Source organism: Thalassophryne amazonica, chromosome 10, assembly GCF_902500255.1.
Source record: "Thalassophryne amazonica chromosome 10, fThaAma1.1, whole genome shotgun sequence".
NCBI classification, from domain to species: domain Eukaryota; kingdom Metazoa; phylum Chordata; class Actinopteri; order Batrachoidiformes; family Batrachoididae; genus Thalassophryne; species Thalassophryne amazonica.
In genome coordinates this window covers 224,251-238,320 of record NC_047112.1, presented here as the reverse complement: position 1 = coordinate 238,320, position 14,070 = coordinate 224,251, and positions in this window count along the sequence as shown.

The following is a 14,070-nucleotide window of genomic DNA, read 5'->3' as shown; positions in this document are numbered from 1 at the left end:
CCGGTGTGTGTAGTGAGTACCTTGTATGGCAGCACCCTGACATCGGGGTGAATGTGAGGCATAACTGTAAAGCGCTTTGAGCTTCTGATGCAGATGGAAAAGCGCGATATAAATGCATTTACTTTCAGGAGCACTTTGCACAAAAACTAATACTTCAACTTTGTTTCATGTATTAGGACAAAATGTATAGCAATATAATGTTCTAATCAGGCAAATTAACAATGGAATCATATGGTGTGGTCACTGTGTTCTCTTGACCTACAGCAGCACAGTTTGAAAGTTTTGAACAAGGTGAGAAACAAAGACAATGCTGGAGGCAGATATTTAAATTTATTTTTAGATTATTAAACCAAAAAAAAAAAAACTTCAAACACACACACGATGATCCAAAATGTCAGAAGAGCATCAAGTTATGTGGACACCACTGAAGTAGCTCCTCAGACTGATCTCAGAGCGTCCTAAGAGACAGACACAGACAGACATTAGCATGCAAAAACAGGCTAAGCATTAATATATGCAATAAACTCTCCATCTTTCACTTTCATGGGCCTAATAATTTTCATTTGTAACAGTTCATGCCAATATAGCCCCTTTTAAAGTGAGCCCCACCTACCACCAAATTTGTCTTCCTTCTTTCTTTAATTCTGTGTCCAGCTGTCTGAAAAAAATCGTCCACTTCACTGGAAACAATTGACAGACAAGAAAATCTCAACTGGTTTGAGAAAAATACTGGTAAAACTTGAGTTCATTCTGTTACTTCCTAACCCTAACCCTGTTACTTCCACTGTTACTTCCAGGTAACACATTTTAAAAGATTATTGTGCATTTTAATCTAAAACAAACACAAACTGTACCCTGACCTTGGATGGTAAAGTGGACCACGGAAGAACAGATTCTCCTGCACAGCCAGGCCATGTATGATAGCCCACCAAAATAAAAGGTTTCACTTTTAAACACTGATTTAAATATACCATTTGAGAAGATTGAACCATATTACACAGGTAGTGCAATGAAATACATACTATTCATTGAGCCCTAAAAAGTGCATTATTACACAGCTAAACCGACCTCTGCAAACAGAACATCACAGATGAACTGAACCTCATCTGTGAAGCTCAGCTGCGTTGGTGTTCTCTGCAGTCCAGCCTTCAGATAAGCAAACAGCCTGTTCTGTTGTTCCTCACTGTCCAGATATATGGGCATCTTTCGTGAAGCCTTCTGATGAACCCACTTGGAGGGTTTGCCATTGAGTACATCCTAAATGCAAACCAATGTATATAAACAAGGATTTATAGATAACAGTGAAATCAGGTATTCTTTTAAAACAAACAAAAAGTCACAAATGTCCTGTCCACCAATGACATTACTAAGGTACCAAGTCAATCATTTTTGAGTCAATCTGCAATGATGACAAAACATGAACATTGTTGAATTACCACCAAATGCTGCTCAGCTTCTTTTGAGTGAACAATGATGTCCACCAGCCTCTCTTCCTTTGCAGTCCGGTCAGTGACAGCCTGCATGTAGATTGGAACTTTTTGAGTGATGGCACTCTGTCTTGGCACTCTTTACACTGGCTTGAGGGTTCCTTGGAGCAAGTGTCTGGCTTCATCAGTCCAGAAAGTAAACTTCTGGCCATGCCTTTCTAGAAATAAAATAAATCTCAAGGGTTGAATTGGACAAAGACAAAACATTAGTGAACAAAGTGACATGCATAAAAGAGAGAAAAAAAGAGCCACATCAACAGCTTTAGATTTCACTTTAGTGTTGTCCTACTGGTGGTCTGTGGATGATGAAGTCAATGTAGTTACCAGATGTTGTATTTACATAGTACTGATCCACAGAATGAAATGTACACATGATGTTTGTGGTTGTCGTACCCCTCTGTTTTGAAATGCTCCATGAGAAGAAGACACCACCATTTCTGGATCAATGACATACAGTGAGGAAAATAAGTATTTGAACACCCTGCAGTTTTGCAAGTTCTCCCACTTAGAAATCATGGAGGGGTCTGACATTTTCATCTTAGGTCCATGTCCACTGTGAGAGACATAATCTAAAAAAAAATAATCTGGAAATCACAATGTATGATTTTTTTTAAATAATTCATTTGTATGTTACTGCTGCAAATAAGTATTTGAACACCTGTGAAAATCAGTGTTAATATTTGGTACAGTAGCCTTTGTTTGCAATTACAGAGGTCAAACGTTTCCTGTAGTTTTTCCACTAAGTTTTCACACACTGCAGCAGGGATTTTGGTCCACTCCTCCATATAGATCTTCTCTAGATCAGCCAGGTTACTGGGCTGTCGCTGAGAAACATGGAGTTTCAGCTCCCTCCAAAGATTTTCTATTGGGTTTAGGTCTGGAGACTGGCTAGGCCACTCCAGAACCTTGATATGCTTCTTACAGAGCCACTCTTTGTTTATCCTGTCTGTGTGCTTCGGGTCATTGTCATGTTGGAAGACCCATCCACGACCCATCTCCAAAAAGTTCTATTTTGGTCTCATCTGACCACATAACTTTCTCAAGTTGACTCCTCTGGATCATCCAAATGGTCCTGGGCAAACTTAAGACGGGCCTGGACGTGTGCTGACTTAAGCAGGGGAACTTTCCGTGCCATGCATGATTTTAACCCATGACGTCTTAGTGTATTACCCACAGTAACCTTGGAAACAGTGGTGCCAGCTCTCTTTAGGTCATTGACCAGCTCCTCCTGTGCAGTTCTGGGCTGATTCCTCACCTTTCTTAGGATCATTGATACACCACGAGGTGGGATCTTGCATGGAGCCCCAATCTGAGGGAGATTGACAGTCATGTTTAGCTTCTTCCATTTTCTAATAATTGCTCCAACAGTTGATCTTTTTTCACCAAGCTGCTTGGCAGTTGCCCCGTACGTCTTTCCAGCCTTGTGGAGGTCTACAATTTTGTCTCTGGTGTCTTTGGACAGCTCTTTGGTCTTAGCCATGTTAGTAGTTGGAGTCTTACTGATTGTGTGGGGTGGACAGGTGTCTTTATGCAGCTAACCACCTCAAATAGGTGCTTCTAATTTGGAATAATAAGTGGAGTGGAGGTGGACTGTTTAGAGGCGGACTAACAGGTCTTTGAGGGTCAGAATTTCTGCTGATTGGCAGGTGTTCAAATACTTATTTGCAGCAGTAACATACAAATAACTTATTCAAAAAAAATCATACATTGTGATTTCTGGATTTTTTTTTTAGATTATGTCTCTCACAGTGGACATGCACCTAAGATGAAAATTTCAGACCCCTCCATGATTTCTAAGTGGGAGAACTTGCAAAATCGCAGGGTGTTCAAATACTTATTTTACTCACTGTATATCCATCTGAAAGCAGTGATGGTGGCAAGAAGAATTATCAGTTCAAAACGTATCCTTTTTCTTCCAAATGAATAGCATGTTGCAACAAAAGAAGCATTTGGAGGGGGGCAGTTTCTTCTTTGAACAGTTTTTAAGACTAACCTCCTCGAATTCAAACCCCTGGTTTGTGACAATGGAAAGCGTATATTGTAAAAGATAGAATTGAAAACAAAGGTTTTTATTTACAGCGTTAAGAGAAACATGCATACTTTTTTAGACGAGTTTGACTTTACCATAAGCATGAAAATCCCACAGTCATTCCCATACATGTTGCAGCAAGCCCTAAAATCAATTAAAAAAAGATTAAATTAGATACATAAGTGAAAGCTGTAACCTTCTCCATCATATGATGACTTCTAAATGAATTAAACAGTGGGGGCAACAGCAATATTGTCTTTTGGTAACTAGATATGCATTTATTACTCACCACAATATCATGCCCAGTCTTCTCAGTCCAGCTCCCAGGATCAATTTGCTGAGCAAGATGTCTTAAGAAAAAAAAGACAAAAATGAATGAAATGATCTCAAACAGAGAGCAGTGGCAACCACTGAGGCATATAGCAATAACAAAGTTGTCACACCATTCATCACAGGCTGTAGGGATGTAGTCCAAAACAGTGAAATATGAAGATGAACGTGGTCAACGGTATGTCTCATCTGTGGACCTAAAAATGGCTCTGTATTCCACGTCACCAAACCCAGACTCGTGCATTCTGTACTGCGAGTCTAAAAAGAGAATCTCTCTCCGCAGTGGCCTCATTGTTGGGAAGGTGTCGTAGCACGGACCCACAACAGGGGGCGCAAATGAACGGACAATGAGTAAGCCAAAAAGTAACAATGTTGTGATAATACACAACTAAATGTACAGAAATTTGCACAGTCAATAAACACCAGGTGACGTGTGGGCAGGCTCGAAGATAGAAGACCCCTGACGAGAGAGAAGCCACGTCCCACACGACTTCCACCACCAACGGTCTGAAGAACACCGGAGCCGCCAAGTCCCGAGTCCCCAGGTGGCCTCTGTCTTCGGCTGTCGACCCTGGTACTGCTGGCAGAAAGCAGAGATAAGATGTATGAGTGTGAGTCCGCACACTCAGTAATTCACAGTCCATACACAGTTAGGAGGGAGCTCCTCCACCTCCAATCATACACTCGTACAGCTCCTGGTTTAACCACTTATCTGGGTTGGGATGTGAGGCGAAGCCGTCGCTGTCACACCAAACGCCAATCCCTCAGACAAGGAAACACTCCAGGAAAATGGCTGTAACAGAAGTTCAGGTTAAACACACAAAGTGTCAGTCAGCAGAGAAATTACCTTTTTAATGGTAGTCGATTTCTCGCGGGGAGGTGGAGTTGCAGTCCGGCTTAAGTAGTAGTGAAGATGAGTGACAGCTGGTGTGATGAGTGACAGCTGTCACTTCCTCTGGGTCTGGCGCCCTCTCGTGCTTGGAGCCCGCACTCCAAGCAGGGCGCCCTCTGGTGGTAGTGGGCCAGCAGTACCTCCTCTTCAGCGGCCCACATAACAGGACCCCCCCCTCAACGGGCGCCTCCTGGCGCCCGACCTGGCTTGTCCGGGTGTCTTCTGTAGAAATCGGCCAGGAGGGCCGGGTCCAGGATGAAGCTCCTCTTCACCCAGGAGCATTCTTCAGGTCCATACCCCTCCCAGTCCACCAGATATTGGAACCCTGGCCCTTACGACGGACGTCCAGGAGCCTGCGGACTGTCCAAGCAGGCTCCCCGTCGATGAGCCGGGCAGGAGGCACAGAGGGGCGAGGTGTGGTGTGGCTTGATACGGGACACGTGGAATACAGGGTGGATCCGCAGTGAAGCTGGGAGTTGGAACTTCACTGCGGCCGGGTTGATGATTTTGAGGATTGTGAATGGTCCGATGTATCTGTCTTTCAACTTGGGGGAGTCCACACAGAGGGGGATGTCCTTTGTTGAGAGCCACACCTCCTGCCCGGGCTGGTATGTGGGGGCCGGGGAACGCCGGCGGTCCGCATGGGTCTTGGCCCTCACCCGGGCCTTCAACAGGGCAGAACGGGCGGCCCGCCACACCCGGCGGCACCTCCTGAGATGGGCCTGGACCGAGGGCACACCGACCTCTCCCTCCACCAGCGGGAACAATGGGGGCTGGTACCCCAAACATGCCTCAAAAGGGGAGAGGCCGGTAGCAGACAAGACTTGGCTGTTATGGGCATACTCGATCCAGGCCAGATGGTGACTCCAGGCCGCCGGGTGCGCGGAGGTGACGCATCGAAGGGCCTGCTCCAGCTCCTGGTTGGCCTGCTCTGCCTGGCCGTTTGTCTGGGGGTGGTACCCGGACGAGAGACTCACGGTGGCCCCCAGCTCCTTACAGAAACTCTTCCACACCTGCGAAGAGAACTGGGGACCACGATCTGAAATGATGTCCGATGGTATCCCATGCAGCCGCATGACGTGGTGGACCAGGAGGTCTGCCGTCTCCTGGGCCGTCGGGAGTTTCGGGAGGGCCACGAAGTGGGCCGCCTTGGAGAACCGGTCCACTATCGTGAGAATTACGGTGTTGCCCTGGGACGGTGGGAGGCCCGTGATGAAGTCCAGGCCGATGTGAGACCAGGGGCGATGAGGCACCGGCAGGAGTTGGAGGAGACCCGAAGTCCTCCGATGGTCTGCCTTGCTCCTGGCGCAGATGGTACAGGCCTGGACGTAGTCCCGGACGTCGGTTTCCAGGGACGCCCACCAGAAGCGCTGCTGGACTACTGCCACGGTCCTACGCACTCCGGGATGACAGGACAGCTTGGACCCGTGACAGAAGTCCAATACGGCAACTCTTGCCTCTGGTGGGACGTACAGTCTGTTCTTGGGGCCGGTCCCCGGGTCCGGGCTCCTTGTCAGGGCCTCCCGGACGGTCTTCTCCACGTCCCAGGTGAGGGTGGCCACGACAGGGGACTCGGGGATGATGGTCTCGGTTTGGTTCGACAGCCCCGCTTTGGCTTCTTCTTCATGCACCCGGGACAATGCATCTGATTTTTGGTTCTTGGTCCCGGGGCGGTACGTGATCTGGAAGTCAAAGCGCCCGAAGAACAAAGACCAGCGGGCTTGCCTGGGGTTCAGCCGCTTGGTGGTCCGGATGTACTCCAGGTTCCGATGGTCCGTGAAAACCGTGAAGGGCAACGATGCCCCCTCCAGCAGGTGTCTCCACTCTTCAAGAGCCTCCTTCACCGCAAGGAGCTCCCGATTGCCGACGTCATAGTTCCGTTCAGCTGGGGTCAACCTGCGGGAAAAAAAGGCACAAGGATGGAGAACTTTATCAGCCTCCACGCTCTGGGACAGCACGGCTCCTATCCCTGAGTCAGAGGCGTCCACTTCTACTATGTACTGGCGATCAGGATCAGGCTGCACCAGAACTGGTGCAGTCGAGAACCGGCGTTTCAACTCCTGGAACGCGGCTTCGCACCGATCCGACCAGGCGAAGGGGACCTTGGTGGAGGTCAGGGCAGTCAGGGGGCTAACTACCTGACTGTAACCTTTAATGAACCTCCTGTAGAAATTTGCAAAGCCGAGGAACTGCTGTAGTTTCCTGCGGCTTGTTGGTTGGGGCCAATCTCTCACCGCCGCAACCTTGGCCGGATCAGGGGCGACGGAGTTGGAGGAGATGATGAACCCCAGGAAGGACAAAGAAGTGCGGTGGAACTCGCACTTCTCGCCCTTCACAAACAGCCGGTTCTCCAACAACCGCTGTAGGACCTGACGTACATGCTGGACATGGGTCTCAGGGTCCGGGGAAAAGATGAGTATATCGTCCAGATATACGAAGACGAACCGATGCAGGAAGTCCCGCAAGACGTCATTTACCAAAGCTTGGAACATCGCGGGGGCGTTAGTGAGGCCGAACGGCATGACCAGGTACTCAAAGTGACCTAACGGGGTGTTGAATGCCGTCTTCCATTCGTCTCCCTTCCGGATCCGAACCAGATGGTACGCGTTTCTAAGATCCAATTTCGTGAAAATGTGGGCTCCATGCAGGGGCGTGAACACTGAATCCAACAGAGGTAACGGGTATCGGTTGCGAACCGTGATCTCGTTCAGCCCTCTGTAATCAATGCATGGACGGAGTCCGCCGTCCTTTTTACCCACAAAAAAGAAACCAGCACCCATCGGGGAGGTGGAGTTCCGGATCAGCCCGGCAGCTAAAGAGTCCCGGATGTAGGTCTCCGTTGATTCGCGTTCCGGACGTGAGAGGTTGTACAACCTACTGGACGGGTACTCAGCGCCCGGGACCAAATCGATGGCACAATCGTACGGTCGGTGCGGGGGAAGAGTGAGCGCCAGATCTTTGCTGAAAACGTCAGCAAGATCGTGGTACTCCTTTGGCACCGCCGATAGATTGGGGGGGGACTTTAACCTCCTCATTAGCCGTTGTGCCGGGAGGAACCGAGGATCCTAAACACTCCCGGTGGCAGGTTTCGCTCCACTGCGTCACAACCCCAGACGGCCAATCTATCTGGGGATTGTGCTTCACCATCCATGGAAATCCCAAAATCACTCGGGAGGTAGAAGGTGTTACATGGAACACGATCTCCTCCCTGTGATTTCCAGACACAACCAATGTCACTGGTTGTGTCTGATGTGTAATTAATGGAAGCAGGGTGCCATCTAGTGCTCGCACCTGCAATGGTGCCGGCAGAGCTGTTAAAGATTTTATATATATATATATTTTTATCACTGTTAAACATTTGTACCTTTGTCTTCTTTCTTATGAAAACGTTATTGTGCTGTTTTGCACCAGTCTTAAGATAACCCTGAGAATGCACATATTATTCAACTTCGTTTTAGCATGCTGGGGTCAGTCTGAACTGGGAGTAAAGAACTGGAGGTTATTTTGACCGTTGTGAATTTATGGCCTTGTGATATGTGATGCTTAGTGTGAAGAACAGGACACTCTAGGCAGATGCAGAACAGATGATAAGTGCAACAAACGAACGGGATGTGCTGACCTTCGACGATAAGATTAAAGGAAAGAAACTGTTTTTCCTTACAGTTGCACTTATTGACGTATGTGTTTATGTCACGGGAAGAAACTTGTCTTGCGTTGTCCCCCCCACCCTTAGGACAAGTTTTATGATGTGGTTAGGGCTTCTCCAATAAAAGAGCAGGAGCGCAGGCCAGACTTTAGTGTAGCTTTGGTGTACAGCCTGACTGCACTCCTCGCGAGATAAATTTGACTTTCTGTCTCACTGGTGGTTCTTGACTCTGTTTGTCTTGTTAAAGGTTTTAAGAATGTTTGGAGGAGAAAATACCCAACATTGACTGGGGGCTACGTCCGGGAGCTCAACAATACCGGAGGTGTCCGGCGGGGGTCGCCAAGTCCAGACGTAAATCCTTGGCCAAGGTCCGATCGATTGATCGTGTCTGCAATTGTCGACCGCCGTTGGCATCGTCTGGTTGACGAGATTTTCCCGAAGAAGACAGACAGGAAGTCGAGTCAGTGAGTAAAATTTCTTTGTAACAGTACTGAGTGAGTGGTGATCAGATCACATAAACAGTTAAATTCCGCAAGCGATGATACAGAATCGTCTGTTAATGAAACACAGTTAAACTCTGTAAGGAGGTCGGACTCCTCTACGATGGCGAGGAATGCACGTAGTTAAATTCCGAAGGAGGGTGCGGACTCCTCTGTTTATATACGCGTACCGGTAGGGAATAAAAGTGTGATCACATAAACAGTTAAACTCCGTAAACGATGGCGTGGAATCGTCTGTTAATGTAAAGCAGTTAAACTCCGCGAGGAGGGCGGACTCCTCTACGGTTGCGAGGGACGCACGTAGTGAAATTCCGGAAGGAGGGTACGGACTCCTCTGTTTTAATACGAAGTAATACCGGTTTTTGAGAATAAAAGTGTGAGAGTGTAATACTTTGGACAACGTAAGTGACAAACGTGTGTGTGGAAGCGAAGGCAAGTGATTCCGCTTCCTACGGGGAGGTGAAAGGAATCAACCACACGACGGCAAATTAATTGTCACGTCCAAAGAAAGTGAAAACTTCAGATTTAGAACACCCTAGGTGTGCCCCCGTGTGAAGTCCAAATTATAACAAGGGATAATAAAAATGGGGGGTAAGACGTCTAAAAATAAGGGAAATTTATCAACTGACGACTGGAAATTTATGGAAGCAAAAAATCCAAAAGCAACTAAGAAATTGGAGACCTGGATAAATAAACATGACTTTGACGGACGACTGAACCTGACTAGTATTCAGAAGTTGAAGGAAAGGTTAGAAGAGGAACATAAAGGTGATAAGAAAAAGAAGCAGAAAATAGGGGCAGATTTAGTGGCGTTTTGGGAGGAGGAAGCAGAGAACAGACAGAAGGGAGCAGAGAAGCGACGATTAGAGAAAGCAAGGAAAAAGAAAGGCGTAGGTAAGGCAGAAGAAGATGTGATAATTCAGCACAGAGAACCAGAACAACCTCAACAACCACTGTCGGCTGGATCGTCGGTAACAACACAGTTATATCCTCCTCTACCAAAGGATGGTGACGTACCGCCACCACAGTATGATTTGGCAGTAAAACCTAAGGTAAAAAGTGAAAAACAAGAAAAGCCACAAACACGCAGTCAAGCAAAAGTGCCTACAGCTCCTCCCATGGAGGAACACAGTGACCAGGACGGTGCCTATCCTATGATAGAAGTACCAAATCCTCGTGCAGGCACAGCAGGACATCGACCAACCATGCTCGTATATCGAACATGGAATGCTGATGATATCAAAGCAGCAGTTGACATGATACCATCACCTCATGTTGACATTGAGGGATTCATGCAAGACATAGAAAACATTAGAAAGTCGTATCACCTAGATGGAACTGAGGTCCAACAGGTATGGATGAAAGCATGTGGCCCTAAATGGAGTCAGGTACGCGGAGATTGGAATCCTGTAGACCGGGATGGCGTACCGGTGCAACATGATGATCCAGTCTTGAAAACACGAGTGGAAGCCATGATTACACGAGCAAAAGGTGTGTTAGGACCAAAAATAAATTATACTGAAATTACCAGGACAGCTCAGAAAGAAGGAGAGCCATGGACAGAGTTTAGATGCAGATTTGAGAGTGTATTTAAGGTCCACAGTGGCATAATGCCAGGAACACCAGTGTATGAACAACAATTGAAAAACGCTCTGATCCAGCAATCCAACAAGGATATAAAAGCTTGGATACAGAAACATTGGATTGGACTGCCTACAGGCACATTGGAAGAAACACACACCCACTGTTGTCATGCAGAAGAAGTCTTAAAGCAGAAAAAGACAGGTAACAGCGACAAAGGAGTGTATGTAGCACAAGGAGATGATGAAATATATTACCAACAGGGTAACTTAAGACAGCAGAAGAAGTGGAAACGCCCCCAAAAGCCATGGCAGAACAGACAAGGTGGACAGCCACAACGTCAAGGACCATGGCAACCACAACAGCAGCGCAGACAGGGAGGGCCACCACGTGGTCCCCTGATTTGTTGGAACTGTGGAAGAGAGGGACACATGTCTAGAAATTGTTCGAATCCACCTGCTGATGGCGCAGCAGGAAGAATTCCACAACGGAATAATCCTCCACAACCACAGTATCCACAATGACTAGATTCCATAATCCATGGCACCACTTCAGACAACGAATCTGAGTGCGATATGGATTTATGTGCCTTACTGGGAAATCCAGTACCAAAACTGGAAGTGACTTTGTTAGTAAATGGATAACCAGTGGTATTTCTTTGTGACACAGGAGCATGTAGAACCACATGTAATAACAACATACCTGTCCATAAACTAAGCAACGAAACCTTCAGGGTTCGCTCTGCAAATGGACAAACATCAGACGTCCCTATTACTAAACCTATAACCTTGGAAGATCCCTTTGGAATGGCGTGTACAATGCCATTGTTGAACATGCCACAGTGTCCCGTAAATCTGCTAGGACGAGACGGATTGACTGCATTGGGCTTGTCCATAATTGTGGAACAAGGGAAATTAGTTGTTAAGCGCACAGGTGGTGTTAACATGGTGAGAGAAGAAAGCGATGACCCCACATTCCACTATTACTATACATTTGACATTTCTGAAGAAGATGCTGCAGGATGGGGTAAAGATGTCGTTTTGCAAGCAACAGCCCTACTGAAACATCCTGAACAAAAGATGTCGCCACCTGACCTGCATGTCACAATGTGGCACAAAGACACTCCAGGTCCGGATGGTGACTATGAAAACAAATTGAAAAACATTTCACCTGTGAAGCTGACAATGACCGATTTGATTCATGATGGCAACTCAACAGCTGTCATAACAGTAACAGGTGCCACTGAAGATGTTTTAAAATTGAGATTCACAGGTATGCCATTACATGTGTCACTTTGTAAACCATATTTGACAGAATGGCAAGATTTGGGACTGACAGTCATGACAGCTTTGTCAGCCACTGATTGGAGCAGAGTTGGACCACGAACGGAGTTCAGTCCATCAACTAAATTGTATAAAGTGCCAGTTAATGTCTCATTAGTGCTGACAGCCGGAACACATATTGATGTGTCCACTTCACAATCCTGAGTGTTTCAGTTGAGTCCTGAAGAAGATGATCTTCTTTCTTCAGTACCATCAGGATTGTGGACAACAGGTCCTTCAGACGTAGGACTGATTAAAAATGCACAACCTGTAGTTATAAGACCAAAAACAGAATACAGACCATGTGTAAGACAGTATCCATTGAAACCTGATGCAATTGAAGGAATCAGGCCAGTAATAGAGGATTTGTTAACAGCAGGAGTAATAGTGCCATGCCCAGATTCACCATGTAACACACCCATATTTCCTGTAAAAAAGGCTCCGCCCTCAGTGGGGTGGAGAATGATTCAAGATCTGCAGGCAGTAAATGCTGCTGTGATTAAAAGAGCACCATGTGTTCCAGATCCACACACCTTGTTAAATTCGCTGAGACCAAATTCTAATAGTTTCTCAGTAATTGACATAAGTAATGCATTTTTCTCTGTACCAGTACACCCAGATAGTCAATTCTGGTTTGCTTTTACCTTTAAAGGACAACGATATACATTTACCAGATTACCGCAGGGTTACGCAGAGAGTCCAACTATTTATTCTCAAATCATGTCAGCATGTTTAGCCAATTTCGTTCCACCGGCAGATAGCCAACTATTAGTGTATGTTGATGACATTTTGATTGCCTCTGACACACGAGAAAACTGCATAACTGACACAGTAGCATTATTATGTTTCTTATTTAATAATGGCCACAAAGTGAGTAAAAACAAAGTTCAGTTGTGTAGGGATAAAGTAAAATATTTAGGACATGAATTATCAGCCACAGGGCGCACGATCCTGTCTGACAGGAAGGAAGCGATTTTATATGCTCCGAAACCACAAACTAAAAGACAGATGATGTCATTTCTTGGACTGACTAATTACTGCAGGGCATGGATTCCCTGCTATGCAGAATTGACTAGTCCACTTTCTGATTTGATGTACAAAGATGATATTTCAATGTCAACCGTGTTGGAATGGAACAAAGAAGCTGAGGAAGCTTTTGTAAAAGTAAAACAAACGTTAATGTCATCTACAGTTTTGACACTACCAGATTATAGTAAACCATTCATTCAAACAGTTGATTGTAAAAATAATTTCATGACAAGTGTCTTAGTACAGTCACATGGTACAAAATTACGACCAGTGGCTTACTATTCTTCCAAATTGGATACAGTAGCAAGTGCATTGCCTCACTGCGTGCGAGCTGTAATTGCAGCCTCTATGGCTGTTCAAAGTAGCAGTAATGTTGTTCTATTCCATCAGCTGACATTGAAAGTTCCACATGCAGTTTCTGCACTCCTGTTGCAGACAAACATGAGCTTTTTGTCCCCAGCAAGACATCTTTCGTGCATGTCCTTGCTATTATCACAACCACACCTTACGGTAGAGCGCTGTACAACATTGAATCCATCCACATTGATACCTTTACCTGAGGATGGTGAGCCGCACAATTGTCTTGATGTAGCAACAGTCTGTATGAAAGCACGCCCAGACCTCCAGGACACACCCATCCCAAACAGTACAATTGTGTATGTGGATGGTTCTTCCAATAAAAATGATTATGGACAAACACAATCTGGATATGCTGTTGTCACAAATTCAGAAGTATTGGATTCTGCTTCATTGCCATCGTCATTTTCAGCACAAGCAGCTGAATTAGTTGCTTTAACTGCAGCTTGCTATCTGTTTAAAGGTACGGCTGTAACAATTTATACAGACAGCCAGTACGCTTTCAGCACAGTGCATGTGTTTGCAAAACTGTGGGAAGAGCGTGGAATGGTGACATCATCTGGAAAGCCGGTGACTCATGCCACTCTCCTAACTGCACTACTGAAAGCTGTGAAATTGCCTAAACAAATTGCTATATGCAAATGTGCGGCTCACACCAAAGGCTCTGATATAGTTTCACAAGGAAATGATTTTGCTGACAGAGCTGTGAAGGCGGCAGCAGCAGCAGCTTCTTCTATTTTTGTTGTACAGGAAACCACTCCAGATTTGCACTTAGGTCACATACTGCTTGCTGAGATGCAACAGCAGGCACCTGAGAAAGAAAGGCAGATGTGGTTACACAAAGGAGCTACATTCGCAAATGATTTGTACTTATGACCACAAAAGAAACCCATATTG